Genomic DNA, 26,431 nt, shown 5'->3' on the forward strand with positions numbered 1-26,431 from the left:
TATTGAATAAATAAATAAATATATATATATATATATAATTAAAATGCGTTGAGTATGAGGGGTGAGAGGGTGGTGGGGGTTGGGGGGTTGGGGGGACTCTTCTTGTTTATGTATTTATTGATAGTGCTAAATGACATTTTTTTTCGACATTTTTTTTTCAAAAAATTGCCTCTTGTCATTATAAGTATAGGTTTTCGACATTATTGTTTTCGACATTTTTTTTTCGACATTTTTGTAAGTCGACATTTTTTTTCTCAAAATTATGACTATAAACCAGATTTTACGTATCCCATAGCTCCTGCTATGTTTGTCACAGGTGTTGCTCTGGTGCATAATATTATACCCTTTGTTAGGAAGAATTCTCATTCTATGGCTAATTTCCCTTACCTAGTGAGTCCCCCAGCAGCTTTACTGGGTCTCTGGAGTTTATTTTTCCTCTTGGTAAGAGTGTACCCTTTTTTTCCCACTCTTACCTGTATTTTGCCATGTGTATTTCAGCTGTTTTATGATTGTGGACTCTGGAGTACGCCACTTCAGTATCCCCCTTCTTTTGAGTGTTACACAGCACCTTCAGTGCAGTGACACAGGGTTGTCTTTTAGACTTCCCACCGACTCCATTTCTGAGGCTGACTACTGTCCCCCAGAAAAGGGTAAAGTTGCCATTAACTTTACTTAGTCAAATTAACCACAGATCCAGTAAACCCCATCTTACATGGAGTACTGGAAGGGTTAACTCTTAGCCCTTCTTATCTGTACCTCCAAGAGAATTGTTTCGCTCTTTTAACAATTGGACTTGGCTGGTGGCAGTGGTATCTACCCTAACCTTTCTACCGTGGTTATCTTATATAAACGTGGTAGTATTGAAGGCTACTATATTAGCCTTAAACCTAAACCTGCTTGACCAAATGCTTTTTCTTTTGGCCCCAGTTGGGTTTATTCCCCATTTCTTTTTGTTAAAGTCCTTCTTGTGTTTTACTTTGCTCAGCAAACCAGGTTTGCCTTCTTTGTTCGCTGTCTTTTGGCGGGCTTCTGCCAAGAAGCCCTCCTCTAGGCGCCTGGGTGTTTAGGTGGGCTGAATGTGAGGGAGAGGTGTATTCACCCCCTGCACAGGGTATCCTAGGAAACCCAAGTCACACTTTACCATGATTGGCTGAGGTGGTTGTCCGGGCCGAACAACCCCCCTGCTGCGTGATTGACAGCTGGGCTGTGTGAATGGGGGATTTTCGCATAAAAGGCAGGTCTCTTGGGCTAGAAGTCAGAGTTGCCACTGGAACTACAAGGAACCGAAGAGAAGCGGAGAAGAAGTCCACTACTGCAACTATCCCGTCCCGGTGAAGCCCTGCTGCAGTCCTGAGCTATCTACCCTTCAACGACTAAGAGAAAATCCAGTCTAGAGTCTTCTTCCCTTGAGCTTAGTGGGGATAACCAGCTCATCTTCTACAGCCAGAGGACCCCCTTCATGGTCGAAATCGCTGCACACAGCTGTAGTAGTCCGGATAGCCACCTGAAGAGCCTCCCCTGTTTTTAAGGAGCGCACCTTTTATTCACCGTCGCTGCTGCCGGCTTCATCCCTGTGTGGTGCAGACCCCTCCAGTCGTCCTCCTTCGGATCGAAGCTCCAGGAACCGAGGGTCTGCAGGAAACTACCAGGAACTACCGCCGTGGCACCAGCGCCTTCCTTGAATAAGGTACTGTGTTCTGCTCGAGGAATTTGGGTGAATCCCTATTCTTCGCTTCCAGGGCTTGCACTTGTCTTCCCTCCTTCTTATAACTTTTGCTTCCTCTGTTGGCAATATCTAAGTACTATCTTACTGTGTGATCCTCGACAACAGGAACCAGGTTCCACTTGACACTGGCTCCGGCCTATTGACTTTTGAATTTCTGTCTAAAAGTGTTCTCTGATCCTGCCTGCCTTGACAAAAGTATTCCCTATGATTTTTGTCCCCAACTTTCTCTGGGTATCTCAGGTGCTAAGTGTGTTTTTACCCCGGTAACATTTCTTGCCGCGGATACGCGTATCTTTAGTAAGACCGAACTGTCATTACTGTCAAAATGTGATCACAAGTGTATTCCCGGTAACGTCTTTTGTTTCATAACACCGGTCCGCTAAAACACAGGGTACTTACCTTGAATATACCGTACAAAGTGAATTGGTTAGTTGTAGTATATTTTACGTGTGGTTTTTGTATTAATAGAAGTGTTGTGTTTATAACTAATGGTTTAAAAATAAATATACTTATATTTTTTTTTTACCTGAAACCATGAGTCAGTGTTTGCTTGAGTCACAGTAATTTGTGGTCCCTTTGTGTAATCTCTGCTACTGCTCATATACTCTTGAGATAAGCCTGGCTGCTCTGCTACTGCTACCACTTTAACATAGTAGTACAGGCTTGTACCAAAGGTAAAACTTGTATTGCCACCTGTAGTCTTAATTGTGTGTAGTGGTCCCTAAGGGCACTGCACAGGATTCTGCCTAACACCCTTACAGTAAACATACTTTTATTTTGTATTATATGAGAGACCAGCTGCAGTGTTTAGCAGGGTAGAACACTCTCCACGTAGGATGTCTACCAACAGTTGAGCACGCGGAGAGTAGTCCATTATGTTGAGAAATAAGAATATGGTGAGGAAGCAAGATACCCTACAGAACCGACCTCAGTAGTACAAACACTGTCATATTAAAGTATATTGACTGACAGTGCAAGATATCCAATGTTCACAATGGGAAAGAAAGAAGATGATCTATGGAAATGTTTCTTTTTCTTCTCTAGAAATGCAGTAATAGGATGAAAGCAAATTAATACATTCTGGAAGCCTTAAACCTACAGTGTCTCTTCAGCAATACTTGTTGCACCTTGATGAATCAAAAAACATCAAAAAACAGTGAGTACAAAGAAAGACCCTGCACTTTATAAAGCACATAAAGCAACTGATAAAACAGATAGACCTACATAAAAAACCTTTTCATTGTTTGCAAAGTAACATGAACAATAATACATCACACATGTACATTAGTAACCCTTAACATGTAATGTGGTCCATGTGTCATTACCGTAAATTGTACCAATTACTTGTACTAGTTTGTATGGATTTTTGTTCCTAAATTATTTCTTGTAGGAGAGCAGTAGGGCACCTACTCCTCTCATAGAAGAGATTAGGTGCTTTGTAAAGTGCAGGCTCTATCTATGTACTCACTGTTTTTTGATTCATCAAGTATAATGATTGTCTATAGGATCAAGAGACCTTTCCTCTGCCTCCTTGAATATGTTTGTTTTTTGTCACTACGGGAGAATCATGACTCACACACTTGAGAAATAATAAAAAATTACTGAATAAAGAGAATGGAAGAGGTTGGCAAATAATGAAACCCCCTCCAGCCTATTTTATTTACAAACGCTAAAATGATTATGCTGTTTTTGTTGCTGACATTTATTGTGAACTCTGATCAAGAAATGAATGCACATCCTGTGCACAAAGGATTTAACTATTAGGACACCTTTTGTTATACAGTAATGTCATTAAAATAACATAATTTACAAGGGAGCTTCAGAGGTACGAATGCAAATACAGGTGTAAATGTGAACTCCCAAAGCCTGACTCAAGGAAGGGGTGGAGGCAGAGTATGTAGTGGTAGTATCCCTGATTCTCAGAATGTGCATTATTTTTATAACGGGATTGTGACAGGGTATACTGGTTGGGATTATTATAAGCAAAAGAGTCATTTGAAGTTCGAGAGCCCGATGAAAGACCACAGCTCCAGGCTACTACAGCTCTCCCAATTCCAAATGTGAATGCGCAAGATTTCCATCCGCTGATAAAGCCGGACAGAAGTCGAGGACAGCCTGGGGAAAAGGGACGCTGTCACGCAAACATTAATACTCATAGACCAAGAAGGGCATTTTGTTGATTGCAATATTGGGGATAAAACTACTGTGCCTTGCTTAATAGATGCAGGGGTAAAACGCTCCACAATACAGTCTAAAGATTTCCCTAATATACTGCTCTCTATGTTAACTGTAAAAGATGTTGGTATTTCTCATAATCCTGTGTTGCATTCTGTCAGAGCCCTTCTTACTTTAATCCTGAGTCCTTCTTGGATGAACATTCATTCTTATTGAGCCCATCTTCTCCAGTGAATGTGTTATTATTTAATTGTTTTGCTTGAGTTGTTGTAAAGATATTCCCCATGAAAATTCAGATGTTTTGTTAGCTACACGATAGGAGCAAGTCAAGTGCCTGGTGGTAAACCCACATAACGCTTTGTACAGGATCTTCAAGCTGTGAATTCAGTGGTTTGCCCATGTTCCCCGTAGTACCAAACCCGGCAACTATTCTTTCTTGTATTCCGTATGCTGCATACTGATATTTGGTCAATTTAATCTGGTTGAATTCCATTTTCAAATTTGTTTACCTGTTTCTTTTACCATGAAATGCAGGGGAGGAGGGGGGTCCACCCACCTACCTATTCAGCCCGCCTTTCTATATACTCAAACCCAACCCACCAGTTATCTTTTTGCAGTGAAAAAAGAGGTAAAGAAATTGCTGTAAAATGGCATTCAAACAGTTTGGCATTAGACTAAATTGGGTAATTCCTTTGATTTATGTTCTGCTGCCTTCTCTATCACAATACATCTAGAAAGTTAATATTTATTCACCTCCACTCATTCTGGTTTGCAATATACTGAACATAGCTTCCTCAAGGGTACTGTGAGAAGGCATGGGGCTCAGACGTAGACACAGACACCAGGATACAAGTTTCAAAAACCTTTATTTATGAAAATGGGGTTTGAAGAATGCCTAACTTGCCTATTTCTAAATGGGTGTAGTCTCGACCATTAAAATAAAGAAGAAAGAATAGTTCAAAAGTTGGTCTGTCAAAAGTAAAGAATCTGTCTTTGTTAAACCTAGGCTTGCCCTCACGTTCTTACGTAACAATGTGTACGGTATTGGATAAAGTAAATGAGTATCTGAAAGAAAGATCAGGACGGTCATGGAGTTTCTTCTCAACTCCCTTCCCCAAGCTTAAGTCATTCGGGATCTCCAGAAGTTCAGTTTGTTCCAAACCGTTCACAAAACGGCAGTCCAGTGGTTTTCTTATTCGGTACAGTTAATTTACTTCTCTCAGGCTTCTCTCGCCTGATTCAATGCTCTCTAGTATAACACAGTCCTGTTTGAGCTTTTTTTTTACTCCATTTAAAGTTTATTGAATCATATCATATACAACAATGCACCCAATACCATAACACAGTTCTGTTTTATCAATGTTCTCTTCCTCAGGCTTCCCTCGCATGATTCAATGCTTTCTAGAATAACACAGTTCGATTTTTAACAATATTTCTTGGTGTATCTTTCCGGCTTTCCTCACCGGAGCTTAACCCTCTTTAGGCGTTACTTTCAACTCTTTAGTATTTTATTCCTCATGCGGTTTATGTCAAATACTTTTGAAACAGTACAGCTTTACTTATTCCCATGCCTGACCAGTCTGACACTGCGGCATTCTGGTTATCGTATTCCTTATACTCTGTTAGTCTTTCCTCAAGCGTGTCTTCTCGCACCACAACAAGATCTACTTCCTTGTCTCTGTCTCGCACATCGACCTTAGCACCCCGACAAGTTCCACTTTCTTGCCAATTTATTTAATCACTCAGTCCTATTTCATCCGATCCCCATCGGGATCTTGCTTCACTCAATATTCTCTTCCGTAGCCTTTCCCGTCGGCTTTCACTTTCATTAACTTTATTGAACTCGCTTTTCATCTCAGCAATACTTTGTTTAACTTTCACAGTTCACAGAGACTTTCGACAATGCAGTATTCTACAGGACCACTCTGTTACTTTGTTTCATCATAGTTCAATACAATCTAAGCTTTCTTTCAACACGTCTCGCTTCTTACGTGTAACCTTGCTTGCAGCTTGGTAATCTTTGGCGTCGTTACAAACCAGGCTCTCTCATCACTTTGAACTCACCGGCTGTGCTTTAACAACGCGTCCTTCACGATTCTTTTATCCGAGGTCAGGGTCTCTCCCCTTCTGCCCCTCAGACCTTCCTGGGTGCCTTTGCTCTCCCAGGGAAACAAGTAATCTTTTGGCACAACGTTCAGGGAGATTAACCAGCTTCTCGACTTCCTTTGACAAACCCTTTTGGCTTCTTGGAGACACAGCTCCCTTGCCACGCTTTCTCCTGCTTCAACCTGCAGCCTTATAGCATCTCGTCATCCCATTCTCTCAAGCCTGGTTCTCAATATCCTCTGTTCGCCAACTCGCCTGCTCTCTTTGTCGAACTCGCCTTTGCCTCCCTTTGTGAATCTGGGTTCCACCTTTTATACTTAGTTTGGTTCTCAATTGGATTCAGGTGTTTGTGTTCGTAGCTATGTGCCTGACCCTGCCTGCCCTTGTTAGAGGTACAGAGCCATGGAACATTGCCATAGGTAATCTTCACAGCTTCAGTCTTCTTCCTCGTCTCAGTATTAGAACTGTCATAGGGAAGATGGGAGTTGTAGTATCCTCTAAAGATATTAGAGGTGCCGGATCCGTAATTGCTAGAACAGTGGGCATAATAGTTTTGTGGTATGGTTTTATGTTTATGAAAACTTTTAGCGAAACGGGAAAATGGCATTTCTCTTTGATTCGTATTCTCGTGTTTTACAACAACTCTAAAAGTCGGAGGAAAAGGAGGATGGATTGTTAGAAAGAATACTTGCCTTAGATTGTAATGTAACTTTTCCCCTTTTGTTTGTTACTTTCCTTTCAGTATAGGGTTTGAATGGTTTTTCAGATGTCCAAGATTGGGCTTTGGAATATCCCATAAAGGCTTCTGTTACATTATTTGCTTCTTCCACTTTTGTAAAATACCATGTCTCACTTGAGGTCTTCCCTCTAACACTCCCCAAGAATCCTTCCTCCAGGTGATCCTCCCTCACTTATCCGCCCTCAGTGTTGGGATCCAAGAACGATCGCTCTTCCCTGGCTACCTGGATCAAGGATCCCTGGGGATTACATGAGAGAAACCCTTCAGGTTTCCCACAGTACGCTGAAAGTCCTACGCACTTTGCACAAATCCTAAAAACAACCTAGATGATATTGCGAGCACTCACCACTGCTCCAGCCCTTCGTCTTCCAAACTACAAAAAGCCTTTTACTTTATTTTGCCAATAGATGGGTATTCTCAAGCACTACTGACACTTAAAGCACAATGACATATACTTGCCAATAACTTATTACAGCATGACACTGGACCCAGCTGCAGTAAGGTTACCACCTTGTTTGTGATGGGTCGGTGCTACTGTTCTAGCGGCCCAGGCTTCAGAAAATGTGGCTCTAGAGTACCACCTTGTTGTAGCGGTGCCCCATGCAGTAACAGCTGAACTATTGAAAACAAAAACACATTTGTCTGCTTGCTAACTTATGAAGACTGAGCTTATTGTGTTGAATTCTGCAACTGCAACTTGACCCGATGTCCAGTTCTGAATTCTGCTTCACTCTTGCTGAGCCCGCTAGTGGAGAAAGCCCAGAATTGTATCATTGTTACTACTACTCTTATAAGTCCCCAGAAACGTTTTGTTGATGTTCCAGTTCAAAATGAGAACTTATTTATTTTGTGGACTGCTCTTGTTTGAGACAAGAGTGGGGGGAGTTGCTGGTAGTGATTGAAAGTGCAAACATCTCAGATGTATATTCTGCCCATATTGCTGAACTGATCGTATTAGCCAGTACCTGGCAATCTATCACAAGGTAAAAGAGTTACGATTGACACAAATTTGCACTATGCTTTTGGACTGGTAGATGATTATGGTCACATATGGCGACAGAGGGACTTCCTCACTGCAGCTGGTACACCAATTAAAAATGTTTCACATGTAGAGGTCTTTCTCAGTGACCTAATGTTACCCATTGAACTTGTGGCACTAAAACATGCATATAAAACCCCAAAAGAAAATGTTGCTAAATGGAATGCCATTGCTGATAAAGCAGCAAGGGACGCTGTCCTTGTTCCCTAACTTTGAAAATGTTTTTCCAAACCCAGGTACAGCCACCTCCTTAAACTACTCTTGATGAACTTGCTAAAATACAGGGAACCTAGACACTGAAAAGAACGCTTGGAGTGAAGCTGGTTGTGTAATACACTCTAATAAATTGTGGAACTCAGCTAATAGGTTATTGGCGGTGCCTGGATCTCTCCATTATGAACTGACCAAGAAAAAGACCTCTACCTTGGCGGCTAAGTCCTCATCGATTTTCACTAAAGCCCCTCAAAAACAGTTAATTTTACATTGGTGTCCTCAGGAAGTTTCAGAGGATTTCTTGAGCAGAGACTGAGAGAAACAGATAGCTCCATGAGCTTTCCCAAGAAGAAGCAAAGAACCAGCACCACAGGCTTATTTGGGCAATAATCGGTCACCATCACCCAAGCTGAGACAAAATCGAATGTGGGAGTCCACACGTCTGCCACTAGAGGCAGGATCTCAGAGTTTGCATCAGAGTGATCTTGCATGTCCAAGAAATCCTGGGTTAGGTCAGTAGTCTCAAGGAGCAAGGGACTGTCCTTCCATTCCTTTCCTCCTCCTTCTCTTTGCTTGCGACATGTCTGTTATGCTGCACTTCATGAAGAGGAGCAGATACTCTTGGATATGAGGGCCATGGAGCAGCTTCAACATTTGGAACATATCCTGGTTTTTATGGTTTAAAAAAAAGAAAAACAGACAGGCTTTCGGACGATACTTGACTTGTCTCCCCTCAATGCCTTCCTCTGCCTAGAGAAATTCAAGATTACCACATCTGCACAAAATCTGTCTTTGTACACCCAGGTAAATTGGTTATGTATGGTGGACCTAAAGGATCCATATTTACAAGTGCCGATATGGCCTCCACTCAGGAAGTTTCTGAGGCCATCATTGGGATACGTGCAATTACAGTACAGAGTGACACCCTTCGGCCTCAACCTAGCCCAGAGAATGTACACCAAACAGATGGCAACTGAGGTGACAGTATATACACATATATTAGTATTTGTATGACTGGCTGCTCGGGGCGTCCTCGGCCAAGGGGACTTTGGTGGCTTTGCAACAGCTACTGCAGTTCCTGTTCAATCTGGGGTTGGCAGCGAAGACAGAAAGGTCTCAGATGAATCCTACTAAGGAAATGCTTTCATTAGTTTCCTATGGGACTCAAGCTGAGTAATTGTATACCCCACTAAAGAGAGGGCAACAGACATCCTAGAGATGACTTTTCTTTCAAGGTGGCATCTCTCGGTGTGGTGGTTTCAGTGCCTACAGGTGCTGATGGGTTCTTGTGTTCTGGCAGTGTCCTTGACCAGGCTAAAGATGAGTCGCCTCCAGTTGAAGGCGGAACAATCTTGGAACCAATCACATGACGATCAGTACACACACATTCTGTTCCAGAAAGCCTACGGCAGGACCTCATGTGGTGAATCTGCCAGACCAACCTTACCAAATGGGCTCCCATTTGCAGTTTCCCCGCATGACTTGGTGATCACACTAGACTACTATCTCCTGTGCTGGAGAGCAAATTTATAAGACAGGATGATTTACTGCTTGTAGTCCAGTCTAGAGCAGGTAGAGCACATCAGCATGCTGGAACTCAAATCCCTTCCAACCAGTGGTTTTGGGCAGGTTTGTCTTCACTCAAATGACAACACAACTTGAATGTATTATATCAACAAGTCGCTCTCCAGCCATGTGAAGGTTGACAGTAGAGTTTTGGTTGTGGGTTCCGAATATGGGTGTTTATCAGAGCTGTCCACCTCCTAGGAGATCAGAACACAGGGTCAGAAAGACTGGGTAGACTGCAACAGGCGAACCATGAATGGGAGCTCCACTAATCAATTCTATGGCTTCTCTTCAGGCTGTGTGGTCATTCCCTAGTAGATGGTTTTGCTACAGGATTCAACAAGAAGTTCAGGGCCTTTGTGTTTCAAAGAAACCAGGGCTTGGGATCCTGGTGCAATGGTCCTCCCATCTCTTGGGGCAATCAGGAGATGTATGCTTTCGGACAATTCTACTGATTCGTAACATGGTTTCCAAATGGCCTACTACCACAGATTCCTCCATTATTCTCACCATGCCCCACTGGCCTGCAAGGATGTGGCATTCCAATCTGATGAACAAAGCCAAACCAAGAATGTGTCAGAAGGATAATATATTTAATATGTGAAATATGTCTGAGAAAGCATTTTATTTTAAAAAGCAATGCGTGAAGCTGTTGCACTATTAAGTGGAGATAGACAAGGGTTCATGTTGCATGTTTAAATGTGACAATATTTAATGTATTAAATAAATTATTCAATACCATGAATACAAATATGTCACAATGAGAAAGTATGTGAAAACGGTGCATAAAGTACAATGACTATAGAGTGCTAAAGACAAAAACAAATGAAAAAAAAGACTTTCCAAATAAATCCAGTGTCTTTTTTTCTAAGTCCAAATATATTAATGTCTTCCTTGTTTTTGAGTTCAAGCAATGTTCTCAATTAATAAGAAACACCATAACTAGTTTTTACATATTTGGCCTTCAATTACTACTGCCATTTCTTCCTCAGGACAGTTTTAACCTTCAAAAGTACCTTTATTCTGGTGACTGAATTGTGTCAATAACATGCATGAATCTTGCAAAACCTCTACTCAAGCACAACAAAAAAGCAAATGGCATAGTATTTGACGCTGGCCTTTATAAAAAGAGTTCATCACACTAAATTCCACCCTGGACCAACTACTGTCAAACATCTTGAGTTTGGCATAGCGCGGAATGTCGGTTGAGTCATGTTGCACTTATCTTGCAGCGATCAGCGCTGATAGGCGTACTCCTGGTCTCTGAGTTTGTACTTCCAATCCCATCATACACAGACACTTTGTGGGGTTATCACGTTTTACCCAGAGTGAAGGCTCTGCACCTAGTGTGTGATCTCAACATAGAGTTTCAGCAGTTGACCGCAAACTTTTTTAGCCCATTGCCACAATGGACATTAGTTTTATCACTTGGAAGGTGGCGTTCCTGATGGCAGGGACATCAGCCAAAAGGTTTAGTTAGATCCAGGCACTAGCCTGTTAGGAACCGTACTCTGTTTTTGACAAGGTCCATCTGTCCAAGATTGTCAGGAGATATTGCCCCACAAGTGTGCTGGTTCCACCCCCAAATTAGAAAATGTAAAGGAATTATCAATTTGCTGAGCAAAAATGTGTTGGTCAAGCGATGGACACTCATAAGCATTGTTGAAAGGTAACTATAGACTCGGAATGCAAAAGTCACTACGTCACTATGGTAAGTAACTTTTTCTTTTGGGACTGTTCTCGGGGGCATCTGATTTTAGGTATTGGCTAGTGCTCTCAAGCTGTTACTACTTCCTTATTGGGTTCATAATAAATGGGAAGCAGTGTTTCTTTCTAAGGCAACACCTACTCCAGAGAAAAGCGAGGAGAAAGTGGTTCCAAAACTGTGTAGTAAATCCCCAAGAGTCAAGGTTCTTCCAATGAAATAATCCGGGTGGCCAAGACCTTCACAGAGAACTAGCCGGTCCTATTATTGTTTTACTCGTCATTATTTTACTGAGCAAGGAAAGCTGCACCAGAGAGTAACCTGATGGATGACAAAGACCACTGTGAGAACTAACACAGAAAATAATCGGTGAGGCTGTAATGGAGGTTTATTTTTTTCAACACGTTTAAGGAAATGACAAAACAGGCACTGTAATAGTGCCCTGGTTGTGCATACCAAGGAACACGGCAACAAAGCAAGATGAGGAATGTAATGTGGTTACTTACTTGGAATACAATGAAATTATTGTGGATAAAATATGCATAGCAAGTGGAAAATTAATATGCATAGATTTGTTATCGATTTCACTCGTAAGCTGCACGCTATTTCAACAAGCATCCCATCATGCACCAACAAATGATCATACAAAGGTGCAAAGGTTATGATACTTGCGCTGAATTATGGAACACATCAACACAGGAGGGCAGTGATTAATACAACACTAGGGTTAATGCAGCTGTTTTTGGCATTGTTAACCTTTGAAGTACCACCCCATTTTTCATCTTGTTCTGCAGGGGCAGCTATTTGACTGGCACATCAGGAGGGTATATTGAATGACAGAATGAAGAGAGACTTGGTAGATTGTATCTGGGATGGGAGTCATACTGTGTTATCAGCATGGCCTGTATATAAAAACAAGAACCAGATACATGGGCATAGGCTGGGACACTTAGAAAAAGCTTCTGGGTTAATAATGGACACTCAGCTCTCAAATATCAATACGAGCATGGGAGAGATACACAACACATAACTGAGGACTTAAGCAGTGTAACATAAGGTGTGCTAGCAAGTCTCATATTTAACGTTAATTCAGCAGGTTGACAAGTCAACTGGGATATTGCATTTGCAGAGACACAGGACTAGCATAATGAGCAATTGAAAACCATCTGAGATTACATTGCTCACCAGTCCGTAAAGAGTTTGCTTCAGGAGAGTTGTCTACTCTTTGGCTGTGGCAGAACCTATAGAAATGTTACTGCTGCCAGTAAACGTCTGTGCAAAATTGTCTACTTATGGGCCCATCATAGGAGTTTGGCCTAATCCTTAGCAAATCTTGCCTGGTCCGTGGGCAAGGTGTAAGTGGGATTAGGATGTACACCGAGACTTGTTGTCGATTCGAATTCCCAGGGAGCTCAATGTCTACATTGTTAGTATGACCGACAAGAAGCAAGGCATGTGGATTAGAACTGGTACTAAATGGTCTTTTTGGCCAACACAACCAATTTAGCTTCAGTGCATGGACAACCTCAGGGTGGCCAGATAACAGCTGTCAGGGGAAGAATCTATTGGAAAGGTAAAGCAAAGGGACTGATCCTGAACGAAACAAGACTGTTCACTGAAAATGTTATCTGCTTCTGCCCTATTACAAAACTTGGGGAAGATTTGAACTTTGTGCGTGTTACCTCGAGAAAGAGATATGAAACATATGGGCCTGCAGAATTGAAAATGTTTTGGTACATGATTCAGTTCAACTGGTTCTAGTTAGTCCCAAAACTATTTGATAATCTGTGAGATTTGGTGACCCAAGTGCAAAAAAATCAAGGCCATGCAAAACAGAAATCTATATGTTACAAGTGACATATGAAGCCGATTGCTTTCAAATTAGCAAACAGAGTATCTGCCCTTTCCACCACAAAAGATAATCCTGTACCATGTCATCCAAGAATTTGTCCAACCAAATCGATATATGTGGGCAATATATAGATTGAATGTGGCTCTTGTTAGATAACTTTGAGATGACGTTAGTAGATGAGAGAAGAAATGATGAAACCGATGGAGAAGTTGCAGCTCTGATGAACATTTGCTATCCATGATTAAACATTTATTAAACTTCCTGATTTAGAATGACTCTGTTTAGGTAGGGACAGGAAAGAAAAGCTAAGTTAAGGGCCTGGATAGGGACAGGATCTTTCTAACAAGTACAGCAACTGTACTAAGAAGAAAAACAAACCTTTTATGAACAGTGTATGTAAGCACAAAAGTAAGAACTATGGATACTGAGTGAATATTTAATGTTTTCCTATGAAATCTGAACACAGCTCATCTTCAACAGCGCAGCATCACAGTCAGGATTATCAATATGAAGTGGCTTAGCCATGAGAAGCAACGATTGGTCGGCACAAATTGTATGAGACCAGAAGGCTGTGTGGCTGTGACAAAAGCCCCTGTTCAGAGCATAGCCCTCCTCAGTGGCACACCATATATGAAAGCAGGATTTGGTTTCACCTGAGGACCGGAGTGGAATGTCACGTGGCACATCACTTACCAGGCAGGGACTGATTACATGTAATGGAACGATTCACCGTCGGCAGGGACTGTGTCACATAGTAAGTCCAAAAGGAATTGTACAAGTAAGAGAAATGGTGCTATTCACATGGCATCTAAGGTAAGGTAATGTTACGCTAGTAAGTGTATTGTTTAAATTTAACTCACTAAATGTAGTTTACCAACTAGTGCAGGATTCTGATTGTGTAACACTATAAAATCCAAACAAATCTCTGCTCGGGAGTTAATTTCTCAGGACTGGGATACTCTGCCGAGTTCCCTGTCTGTTTCTCTAGAGTGGCAAATAAACCTGTCTTTGCTGCCTACTGCCGTTTTGAACCGAGTTTTGATTTATTTGGAGCTCTGACAAGAATATGACAGAAAAGGCATTTGAGAAATCAGTAGCAGCACCATTGATGCATATTGTATAGTTAATGAGATGACAACTGGCTGCTAAATGTAAACAATGTCTCAGTCGTCTACTCCAAATCATGATGCAGAGTCGAGTTTTGGATTCCAGGGGGAAATATGTGTGAAAGCTATTGGAGGTGATGTTCCACACATGAGGACAAATTTGTGGTGTCCGGTTACAGATCACACACCATCAGCTGCTCCTTTACCTTCATTGGATCACGTCTGTGACCTCTTGTCAAGTGGGTGGAAGACCTAGATAAAACCGGGATTACAAGTTTATTTACACAATGTATCCACTGCAGGCGTTTGAGGAGGAATTCCTTTTAGTCCTTAAGTGGTCTTCCTTCTCCAGAGCATCACATTTCAACTCCAGTATCATTGAAAGATGCAGCCCCTTGGGTTGTGGTTGACAGAAAGGTAGATGCATTGCTCAGTCAGTTTAACAGAGATATGTGAACACTGTTTAAAAATAGAAAAACAAGGAAGATGAAGACACAGTTAAGAAAAACAAGAAAAGATAAGAGAGAGGAGAGGAATAGGAAGGGGCTAAACAGAAGGAATACCCCATTTCGTAATTGAAAAAGTCACATTTTCAAAAGGGGACGTCATCAAAAAAAGACTCAATTCAGGCAACTTGTCAAGATGAAAAAGGCTTAATTTGTCCTAGAATCTGAAGCATCTCTTAAAAGGAACTATGCATAAAGTAATTTATCTGTGCAGGGATTTACGTACTGTGCATATGCCTATGAGGCTCTTCATCAATAATTCACACTGCATAAAATGGATAATGCTAATGATGCTAAAGCATCTATGTCCATTTTTGACCTTACATGTTGAATCCTTAACTTTTTTGCCTCATCAATAGGTGCGAGGCAGCTTAACCATTGTTTATACTGAGCACACAATGCTTTATTTTGGTACATACATGTAATTTTCTCTGTACAGGAGTAATTTTGCTGGGTACTGCAGCAGATCTAGAATGCTTGGATTGGTTTATTAGATCTCTTGGGCCCACCTATAAGTGTTTTTTTTTAGCCAATATATTTGCTAAAAGTACTTTATAATGCATCTTATATGCTGATTTGTAAAGAATTGCAATCAATCAAAAACATTTATTCGGCTTCCATTAAAATACATTACTATAAACATTACCATATTATAGTGCTGCGCATTTTCGGAAAGATCAGTTAAAAAATAAAAAGATAAAAAAATATATACACTTTCAGCCTAGTCCCCATTCATTTTCCCATAGACAAAGAGGCCAATCATTGCCGGACCCTACAGCAAAAACGGCTGAACGGAATTGGACCAGGTAGGAAACAACTTGGGCATGAAGCAGTGACTCGAGTTCCGGGGAGGGTTTGGGGTTATTGTGTCCAGTTCTTTTATGCATATTTGACAGAGAAGGGGGTACCCCCTTCTCCCAAATTTATAGAGATATCTCCCATGGTGCTTTGCAACAAAGAGGCTTTTCAGAAATGTAAAAGCTGCAATTTTTTTCTCTGATATGAGTGATATTTGCGAATTTTCGGGGTAATATTCGTGGTTATTCGAAAATGAAAAGTTGAAAAAATGGCATCAGGCTAGAGGTGGGCAGGGGGGAAAGAGGACACCATGTGAAATTGGGGAGTTGGGGTGGAGAGGCTGAGGACCAAGTTCAGAGCACGAAGGATTCTGCATATTCAAGGTTATTTTCTTCATATTCAAGGTTATTTCCATATCCAAGGTTATTTTTTCATATTCAAGGTTATTTTTCAAAGTGTGTCATATGTAAAATAAATGTAACTATTTTTGTAATATTCGGGGTTATTTGTAGTTCATTGCTGAAATAACTGCAGTTATAGGAAAAAACCTTTTTTTTTTAAAAGAGAGGGTTAAACAAATGAGATTAACACAAAAAGTGGAATTTTACAGTGAGGTGCGGGGTAACCTATTGGGGCAACATGTAAAGGGTGCAATAAGGCCCTGGCCATTGAGCACGAAGGCAGTGCTGAATGGCCAGGACCGAAGGCCATGGCTAGTGGTCCGTAGAAAAACTATGGTATAACAAACCATTGAAATTCACAGAAAAAACCTTAGTTAAGGTGCAGTTACATTGTGCAGATTTAACGCAGCAAAAACCTTGACCAAAGGCCGCGGCCACTGGCCATGGCTGAAGACCACGGCTAGTGACCCGTAGAAAAGCTTTGGTATAACAAAACCCTTGAAATTCACTGAAAAAACCTTAGTTAAGGTGTAGTTAAATTGTGCAGATATAACGCAACAAAACCCTTGACCAAAGGCAGTGGCTGAAGGCCATGGTTAGTGGCCCGTAAAAAAACTATGATATAACAAAACCCTTTTAATTCACTGAAGAACCCTTAGTTAATGTGCAGTTAAGTTGTGCAGATTTAACGCAACAAAACCCTTGAAATTCAGTGGATGTGGGAAGTCATGACCAGCTTAACTAGCCGCGTTCCTATTGCAAAGCCCATGAGAACATACATATTATAAGAGAAGGGGTTCAAAATGACATACACGATGGCATTATGGGGGACATCAGGGGGAGCGCTCTGAGTTAAGCTGGTCCTGACTTCCCACCTCCGCTAAACAAGGGTTTTGTAGCGTTAAATCTGCGCAATTTAACTGCACCTTAACTAAGGTTTTTTTGCTGAATCTTTCTATAGATATAGATAGATATATAGAACAGCAAAATTATGGTGGGTTTAAAAAGCCTTGAAAAAACCCTTCCGTCTGTAATGTGAAAGTGCAATTTTGTATTTGAGCAAAGTCACATATTCCATAACGCCACCTAATAACCGTTGCTGGAAGTACATCTCCAGTTCAGAGCTACTTCAGCAAGGCATTGTGGGTATGCCAATTTGCTCAAATGCAAGCCTGTTTGCTCCAGAAAATTGCCTTTGTTTTAGAGGGCAGTGCTACTTTATACATAGCTTAATCCGCTCAAGACAGACATTTCTCAAGATTGCAGACATCAACATACTTTTTTTTAAAAACCTTAGGGTGCATTTAAGTTGTGCAGTTTTAACTCAAGAAAACCCTTGAAATTTATCAGATGTGGGAAGTCATGACCAGCTTAACTCAGCGCATTCCCACTAATGTTCCCCATAATCCCATGTCTCCCATAATGCCATTTTGCATGTAATTGTGAATCCCTTCTCTTATAATATGTATGTTCTCATGGGCTTTGCAACGGGAACTCGCAGAGTTAATCTGGTCATGCCTTCCCACATCCACTGAATTTCAAGTTTTTATTTTGCGTTAAATCTGCACAATTTAACTGCACCTTAACTAAGGTATTTTCAGTGCATTTTAAGGTTTTTGTTATACCATCATTTTTTTACAGGCCACTGACCATGGCCTTTGGCTCTGGCCTTCAGCCGTGGCCCCTTTGAATGTTGCCCCAATAGCTTTCTTCCAGTCCCACTAGCCATGGCCTTTAGTTAGGCCAGTGCCCACGGCCTTGGGCCGTGGCTTCTCTACATTTTGCTTCAGTAGGTTTCCTAAACAGGCCCATTAGACATGGCCTTTGGCCATGGTCAGTGGGCACGGCTTTTGGCCGTGTCCACTTTCCATATTGCACCATTCGATTCTTTAAAGTAACCCAGTAGCTATAGTCTTTCGGCCACATCCATTACCCCCACCTCTATGTAGCTGTAACATTCCACTTTTTTTGTATTCAACTAATTTTTGCAACTCTCTCTTTTAAAAAAAAATGTTTCCCCATAACGGTGGTTAGTAGAACTCTGATAATAGTAATGCACTACAACAGTTATCCGTATAAACCCAGTTATTCTCAAAATAACCATGTTTATTTGTAAAATAAAAGCTGGTTATCATGTGATACACTTTCATTCTCGATATCTACTATAACTATTTATTCTAAAATAACCCGTTATGCAAAAACATTGGCGCTCTGAACTTGGTCCCCAGGCCCCCTCCCAACTCCCCAATTTCACATGTGTCCTCTTTCCACATTCCCTTCTCTCGTCTAATGTCATTTCATCCTTTTCCCTCCTCCAAATGGCTTTGTTTCCACTTTTTCGGCTAACCCCGGTTATTCCCGAAATAACCCTGGTTATCTTTCGTATCGAGCAAAAAAAATGATGGCGCCTTTTTCATTTCTTAAAAGCCTCGCTGATGCATTGTGGGACACATGTATAGCTACAATTGTGGGAGAAGAGAGCACCCCCTTCTCCGTCAAATATTTTAAAAGCTGCTGAACGTAATAACCCTAGACCCCTCCCGGAAATCGAGTCAACGCTTCGTGCCCAAGTTATTTCGTACCTGGCCCAATTCCGTCTAGCGGTTTTTGCTGTGCGCTGTGCAGAAATGTGGACCGGAGTGGGCCAAAAATAGCGGTTGTTTTGCTTTCTTAATAACTTTTTCATTTTTTAACAAATCTTTCCCCAAAAATCCAGTCTGGGGGGGGCCCTGTGACAAACGTTTGTTTGCAAAATATCAGCCAAATCCCATCATGCAAGTCAAATGTTATTAGCAATTCAATTTTTGTGTGTCCTTTGGAACTTGATACTCAACTATAGTGCGGTAACCGCCACACTTTAATGTTATGCTATGCTATGCTATTTTGCATTTATATAGCGCCTTATATACCATTGGTATGGTCTGAAGGCGCTGGTAGGTTGAACGCCCTTGGGAACCGAAGTTCATATCAGTAGAGAGAGTAGAGAGAGTCAAAAGGTGCGTGTGAGCACCGGGTATGTGTACAGCTCGTGCGGTATCAGTGTAATAGCTGCTTTCTAGCGGTAGGTGTGGTGGTTGAGAGGTCAGGAGTATGTGTTCGTTCTGGCAGGATTTATCCAGATCGGATGTGGCTGCATTAGGCCTGAGGAGAACGCCTCGCTGGGGGGTGCGCAACCAGCAGTGATTACTTAGAATGATGTGGAGTGAGCGGCGAATGTTGATATGAGAACAGTTATACCGAATGGTGTCATAGTATCTCTGTGTTCGAGTTGAGTGGTGATGTAAGGAGAGAGTAAGCGTGTTGGTGAGATATGATGGGTTACATGCCCTTTCAGAGACTTCTAAATTCACAGGGAGGTCATTCGCAGGGAGGCTATTGGGCACACTTCTAAATTCACAGAGAGGTTATTGGGTACACTTCTATATTCAACTTTCACAGAGAGGCTATTGGGCATACTTCTTAATTAACAGAGAGGCTATTGGGCACACTTCTAGATTCACAGAGCGGCTACTGGGCATACTACTAGATTCACAGAGCTGTTGGGTACATTTCTAGAATCACAGAGAGGCTATTGTGCACATTTCTAAATTCAGCTTTTAAATGCACACTTCTAGAATCACTATTAGGCGCACTTCTAAATTCAACTTTCTAAATGTACTTCTAAATTCAACTTTCCACAGAGAGGATATTGGGCACACTTCTAAATGCAACTTCTAAATGCACTTCTAAATTCAACTTTTTACATGTACTTCAAAATTCAACTTTTTCACAGAGTGGGTACACTTCTAAATTCAACTTTTCACAGAGAGGCTATTGGGTACACTTCTAAATTCAACTTTCCACAGAGAGGCTATTGGGCACAATTCTAAATTCAAATTTTCACAGAGAGGCTATTGAGAGCACTTCTAATTGCAACTTCTAAATGCACTTCTAAATTCAACTTTCACAGAGAGGCTATTGGGCATACTTCTTAATTCACAGAGAGGCTATTGGGCACACTTCTAAATTCAATTTCACAGAGAGGCTATTGGGTACACTTCTAAATTCACTCTTCACAGAGAGGTTATTGGGTACACTTCTAAATTCAATTTTCACAGAGAGGTTATTGGGTACACTTCTATATTCAACTTTCACAGAGAGGCTATTGGGCATACTTCTTAATTCACAGAGAGGCTATTGGGCACACTTCTAAATTCACAGAGCGGCTACTGGGCACACTTCTAGAATCACAGAGAGGCTATTGTGCACATTTTTAAATTAAACTTCTAAATACACACTTCTAGAATCACAGAGAGGCTGTTGGGCGCACTTCTAAATGCAACTTCTAAATGCACTTGGGAGAAACAGGAAGAGGGTGCGCAGTGGGACCGGGCTGCAGGGGAGCCTCCAAGAATTCAAATTCAAGCCGTCGCTGGAGGGGGCTTGCTACTGACCAAGGTCCTCTGCAAGTGGGCTGTGGAATCCAGGATGGGGCTGCGGGGATGAAGGGGACACAAGGGCCTGCTCCTGGGCACGGGCCCACAAACACATGGGCAAATTTACACAAAAGGGTAAAAAAGAGACGACCAGGAAGATGAATCGAGGGCTGTGGGCAGTTAAAGGGGGCCTGGGGGCTCCGATTTTCAGCAAGTTTGGTGGATGACTAGGCCCGGAGGGGTCTAGATGCTGGATGTACTCACCTCAGTTGCTTCTGGTGAAAGAAGCGACACGGGGAGTTGCACAGGCTGCTAGGCTGGAGCGGCAGCAACAAAGCACCAATCAGGGCAGGGTGGGCGGGATGGGAGGCGGGGAGGGAGAGACGACCAGGAAGAGGGATCGAGGGCTGTGGGCAGGCAAAGAGGGCCTGGGGGCTTCGATTTTCGGCAAGTTTGGTGGATGACTAGGACCGGAAGGGTCTAGATGCTGGATGCACTCACCTCAGTTGCTTCTGGTGAAAGAAGCGACACAGGGAGTTGCACAGGCTGCTAGGCTGGAGCGGCAGCAACAAAGCACCAATCAGGGCAGGGTGGGCGGGATGGGAGGCGGGGAGGGAGAGACGACCAGAAAGAGGGATTGAGGGCTGTGGGCCGGCAAAGGGGTCTGGGGGCTCCGATTTTCGCCAGGTTTGGTGGATGACTAGGCCCGGAGGGGTCTAGATGCTGGATGCGATCACCTGAGTTGCTTCTGGTGAAAGAAGCAACACGGGGAGTTGCACAGGCTGCTAGCCTGGAGCAGCAGCAACAAAGCACCAATCAGGGCAGGGTGGGCGGGATGGGAGGCAGGGAGGGCGAGACGACCAGAAAGAGGGATTGAGGGCTGTGGGCAGGCAAAGGGGTCCTGGGGGCTCCGATTTTCGCCAAGTTTGGTGGATGACTAGGCCCGGAGGGGTCTAGATGCTGGATGCACTCACCTCAGTTGCTTCTAGTGAAAGAAGCGATACAGGGAGTTGCACAGGCTGCTAGGCTGGAGCGGCAGCAACAAAGCACCAATCAGGGCAGGGTGGGCGGGATGGGAGGCAGGGAGGGAGAGACGACCAGTTAGAGGGATCGAGGGCTGTGGGCAGGCAAAGGGGCCCTGGGGGCTCCGATTCTTGCCAGGTTTGGTGGATGACTAGGCCCGGAGGGGTCTAGATGCTGGATGCACTCACCTCAGTTGCTTCCGGTGTGTGTGTTTGTATATTTGGTGAAAGACAGCAGCAAGTGTGATCAGTCATCAGTTCATCTAATTTCACTGTCACATATCTTACTGGAAAGGCGACTAGTCCAGCATCGATCTGTTGCCAGTTTGGAGGACATTTAAACACATGCCAGTTAAGAATGGAATTCAGATCATCTTCAGCGACTAGGGGAGCCTTTATCATTACCCAGAATTTGAAAGAACTTTGTGTTGGCCGAGTGGTTTGCGTGGCAATCCGCTGTGTGGTGGGCTGGAGTAAGCAGCCAGACAAAGGGGTGGCATATTTACAACAATCTTTATTTAAATAATAATGAAAAATGCATATCTTCCCCTATGTCTAAAGGGTTTTCTCTACCTAACTAAAGAAAAACGTGGGTGCTTGTCGTCAGGGTGGTTGTCAAACTCAAAATGTCAGTTCTGTGTCCAAACTAATCTACTCTAGCCCTACCACTAACAAAAGACATTAACATAAACGGCTCCAGCAGAACGACTACATTCTCCTGGTGTAATGGGATCAGCCCATGGGGCATATTTCTATTAGTCTCTAATACTAGTTCAAGTTCTGAACTTGTAGAGAATACCAGGAGAATGATTCCCTTCTCCTGGTCCCACAGTTCAACAACAGCAATCTTCTCCTGGTTGGCTGATAAGCCTCCAAGTTGCTGTTTAGTAACCTTTTGCTTTAGTTTCTGATTCTACAATTTAGGGGAACGAGCCAGAAGAATGACTCTCGTCTCCTCGCTCAGTTAGTTCAGCCGTTGGCTGACTTTAGACAGTTTCCTGTAACCATTTTTTTTATCAACCTTTGCACTGCTTTCCAGGTTTCTCTTAGGGCTTGTTTAAAATCAAACACCCCAGTTGTTTCCAACCCATGATTATTTCTCTTCTTTCTTTCTCCTACTCTTGTAGATGTAAACAAGGGGAACTGTTCCTGTAGTGTCCTTGACTTCTTCTGACACTCTGATAAAGGAGATTATTCTTGTGGCACTCTCTAACCTGAATGTTTCTTTTGGTGATACAGTGTTGAGGTAGAGTACTCCTGATATGTTCTTCTCTTTCAGACTCTTTAACTTACTTAGTACTTCTGTCCCAACTCTGGAGAAATGGGAGATTACTCCCGAGGTCTACTTCCCATTTGGTACTTCTGATACAGTGAATGAGATGTGGGAGATTACTCCTGAGACTTTCTTCTAATTCGATACTTTTAATACAGTGACTGAGACGAGGAAGATTACTTCTGATGTCTTATTTAGCTTCAGCACCCTCCCCCATTCCTCTCCCGAGTTTCCCTTGTCTCCCGTTATCTCTTTGTTGTTGGAGGCACATCGCTCCTTCTTCCTGGAGTTTTGGGTCGGTGTGTTCCCAATGTGCGTTCTCTCTGCTTCTCTTGCCGCTCTCCATTGCGTGCTTGGACTCCACAGGATCTCCAGCTGGACATTATCAGCGCAGTTAATTGACCTTTCGGTCCACCTCCCCGACATCACACCATCGTCGGTGAGTTTCCAGCTTGCAGTCAGGCATATTTTGGATTGACCTGAAAAAGACTACTGCAGACTGCCGTCGGCATCCTCCCAACTGGAGTTTTGGTTCCCCAATTTTGCTTCTTACTCCCTGATTTGAACTTCTGTCAGACTTATAACCTGCTTCGCTTTTCATTCGGACCCTTCTCTGTGGTAGAAGGCAGGGATCATGGAATAATGATGAACTAGATATGATTTTTCATCCTCATCAATCCAGTCTTGTTCAAGGGCATGAGCAGTCAGGCTAACAATTTCCTCGAGTATTTTGGCTGTAGGATTTGCCGGGAGTGGTTTGTAAAACACGTGTATCAACTTCACAATGTCCTTTGATGAACATAAGATTCAGTTTCTAGATCTAGAAATATATAGGGCCGATAATAAATTACAAACAACCCTTTTCAAGAACCCAAACAACAAAAATACTCTTCTGTTATACAAATTTTTCACCCCCAAAGTCTCAGCGATAATTTACCCTATGGGCAATTTTTACGCAGTAGACACAATTGCTCTAGAAAAGAGGTTTATGATACCAACAGCAAAAACCTCACGTCCCGATCGGGGATACCCAGCACATATCATCCGAAGATAGATGAAGAGGCACGTCACATTAATAGAGAAGATTGTCTCACCAAACATCCAAAATCAAAAGAAGACAAGATTACTTGTGTATCTACCTTCTCTCCCATCAGTAATGACTTGCAACACAGTATTTAAAAAACTGGCCAATGATTAACACAGAAGATTTCTGTGTTAAACCACGGTTTGCATTTAAACGGATGCCTAATCTGCGTGATAAACTGGTACATACATATCCATCGACACCTCCTAAAGAAAACCACACACAAAACACAGTGTGGGATTTACCTCCTGTCAAAGGTCATTTTAAGTGTGGCAAATGTTCGGTCTGTCGCCTTACCAATAACATTAAGGAACTTGACCTTAAATGCTGCAAGTGGCAATTGACCACATTTACCAACTGCAATACGAAATGGGACATTTATGGTATTAAATTTATGGTGGTACATGCAGACTTCTGTACATTGGTAAGAGAAAGAGACCTGTGAAACAAGGTATTTGTGAACACACGTCTTGTGTAAAAAACCTGGTAGCGGATAAACTTTTGGTGGCCAATTTTAAATCTGCTAACCATACCCAAGAAGACATCTATTGGTTCATTATTCAAACAATTGGAGCTCATCCTCGGGGCGGGGAAATAGAGACCTCAAACTAAGAAAACTAGAACAAAAATTGATCTATGATCTTAATTCAGTTAAGGAAGGCTTAAACGTAGCAATTGAATGGAGTCTTTTCATCCATTAATGCCCTGTGGACGTGCACTCTAACTATCGATACCAACCATTAGGGTTCACTACCAACATATATCTTTCCAGCTGTGTCTCCTCCCTCACATCCCATGTGACCCATCTCCACACATTGAAAAACATTTATAGATATGTAGAATGTGGTTGTTGATCCATGCGCAGCGCTTGTATAGTGCACCAACAGACATGACACATGGTAAACATAAAGGTGTATCACCCACAGGATAGATCTTTTGATAAATCTCACCTATGAATTTATAATAAGTCGAGACCGATTTGCGACTATGAATAAACACACAAAATAAAAAATAAAAAATGAAAATACTGTTTCGCGCCCCTATTGGTCTATTTTGTTTTCAATATAACAGGCAAAAATCAAAGAAACAATATAGAGTGCAGTTACAAAGGCATCATAACACGGGCCCGATCCAACATGGCGCTGAGTCATTCGCAGCGCAGACAGACCATGCTTGCCTTCTTTAAAACGTAAATAACATAGAATCACGTGATCTCCTGTTTTCCGGAAGCAGTCGCAACATTGAACATACGTGTCATAGGTAGGGGTGAGTGATAAACTAATATCACTTCATAAAAAGACACTGCGAGAGACAAACGAAACAAAGGATTGAAGAGTAACATAGCCGGTCCATTTAATTTACAGGATTTGATCTGTGAGATAACATCAGTTGTCACGCCATACTGCCTCCAGTGCTTTGCGTTAACCATGGATATATAACGCATGACATATACACAAACAACAACCGTGGACAATAAAGACATCTGCGTTATTCAAGTAAGTGCCACTAAATAAAGCCTGTAATCTGAAAGAGTTTTCTAATCAGAATATGAGTAGCACTAACATATACATATGCTACACAGGTCCACAGAAGAGAATTGAAACCCGGGTGCACGTAATCCAGTAGCAAAGAATACACCCCTGATGGATGTATAGCACTCAAGAAAGAGCATGTACCCAGAGTCACTACTAAGGTACCTTGACACTTGTCTCTTTCGTAATCTCTAGACCCAAATGATTAGGTCGTAGTGATTGCATTAATAATAAACCAATGGTTTACACTATAGAGGGGAGTATATATATAACTCTGTGATCACTATTAATATGACGAAAGTGGAAATATTTAAAACGAAATCGAGAACAAGAGATTGAATCAGTCTAATTAAATTGTTCAGAAAACAGAAGAGAATAACGAAAGATGTGAACTATCACTTAATTGTTTGCAGTTGGGAAAGAAATTCGAGACCAACTGTCCACACTTCAATATAACATGGTTCCTTGCACGCTGAAAAGAAATTCAAGGTCAGTCGTGTAATATTCCACACTCAAGACACTATGATAAGCAAAGGGTACTTTTGAAATTATTGACATTTTATGTATGTTTGGGTTTTAGATTGCCAAAAAATCTGAAAATCGTGTCAATTTATATGGTGAACAAAAATGCATTAGAAAACTAAGAAGTGTCCTGAAGACAGGTTCAACAGATACGTCAATCAGATTCATCTAAGCACGTGCTTTGTTTCTCAATAATTGGACCTAGAAACACATCAAATGGTCGACACGCTACCTATGTTTCAATAGCTTTTTGAAATATGTTAATGACAACAAAATCAATTTTGAAACAAGTCTACTATTGATAGGAACTTGCTTTGACTCATGTTCAAATTGTTACGCTCACCTGGTATCCACGGGGACGCCACCCAGCCCTGGTTGGATGATTTGCACTCTCGAACCCTCTCCCGGTCCCTTGGTAGGGCCTCTGGTTAAAGATGGGTCTGTAATATAGGAGAGCTGGATTCAATACCAGATTGTCTTTATGTTTTCCCACCTCCCTTGGCCTAAACTCCTTGGGCCTTTTCGTCACCTTAATATTGTGAAAGGTGAATGCTCCGTCCTGCTCCTCGTGGCAGGGGCGCGTAGATGTGGTTGGCGAGCAGCGACCAAGTTACTTCACTGGTACAAGCCCCCCTGTGGGAATCCAGGCCT

General features: G+C 42.2%; 1 protein-coding gene across 1 annotated transcript in view; it reads left to right on the top strand.

The window, feature by feature from the left end:
* DPP7 (dipeptidyl peptidase 7) overlaps positions 1 to 26,431 on the top strand; it is a 3,316,481-nt gene that overhangs the window by 2,913,156 nt on the left and 376,894 nt on the right. The window lies entirely within an intron of this gene.

Source organism: Ambystoma mexicanum, chromosome 8 (assembly GCF_040938575.1).
Source record: "Ambystoma mexicanum isolate Mex_15411 chromosome 8, UKY_AmexF1_1, whole genome shotgun sequence".
NCBI lineage: Eukaryota > Metazoa > Chordata > Amphibia > Caudata > Ambystomatidae > Ambystoma > Ambystoma mexicanum.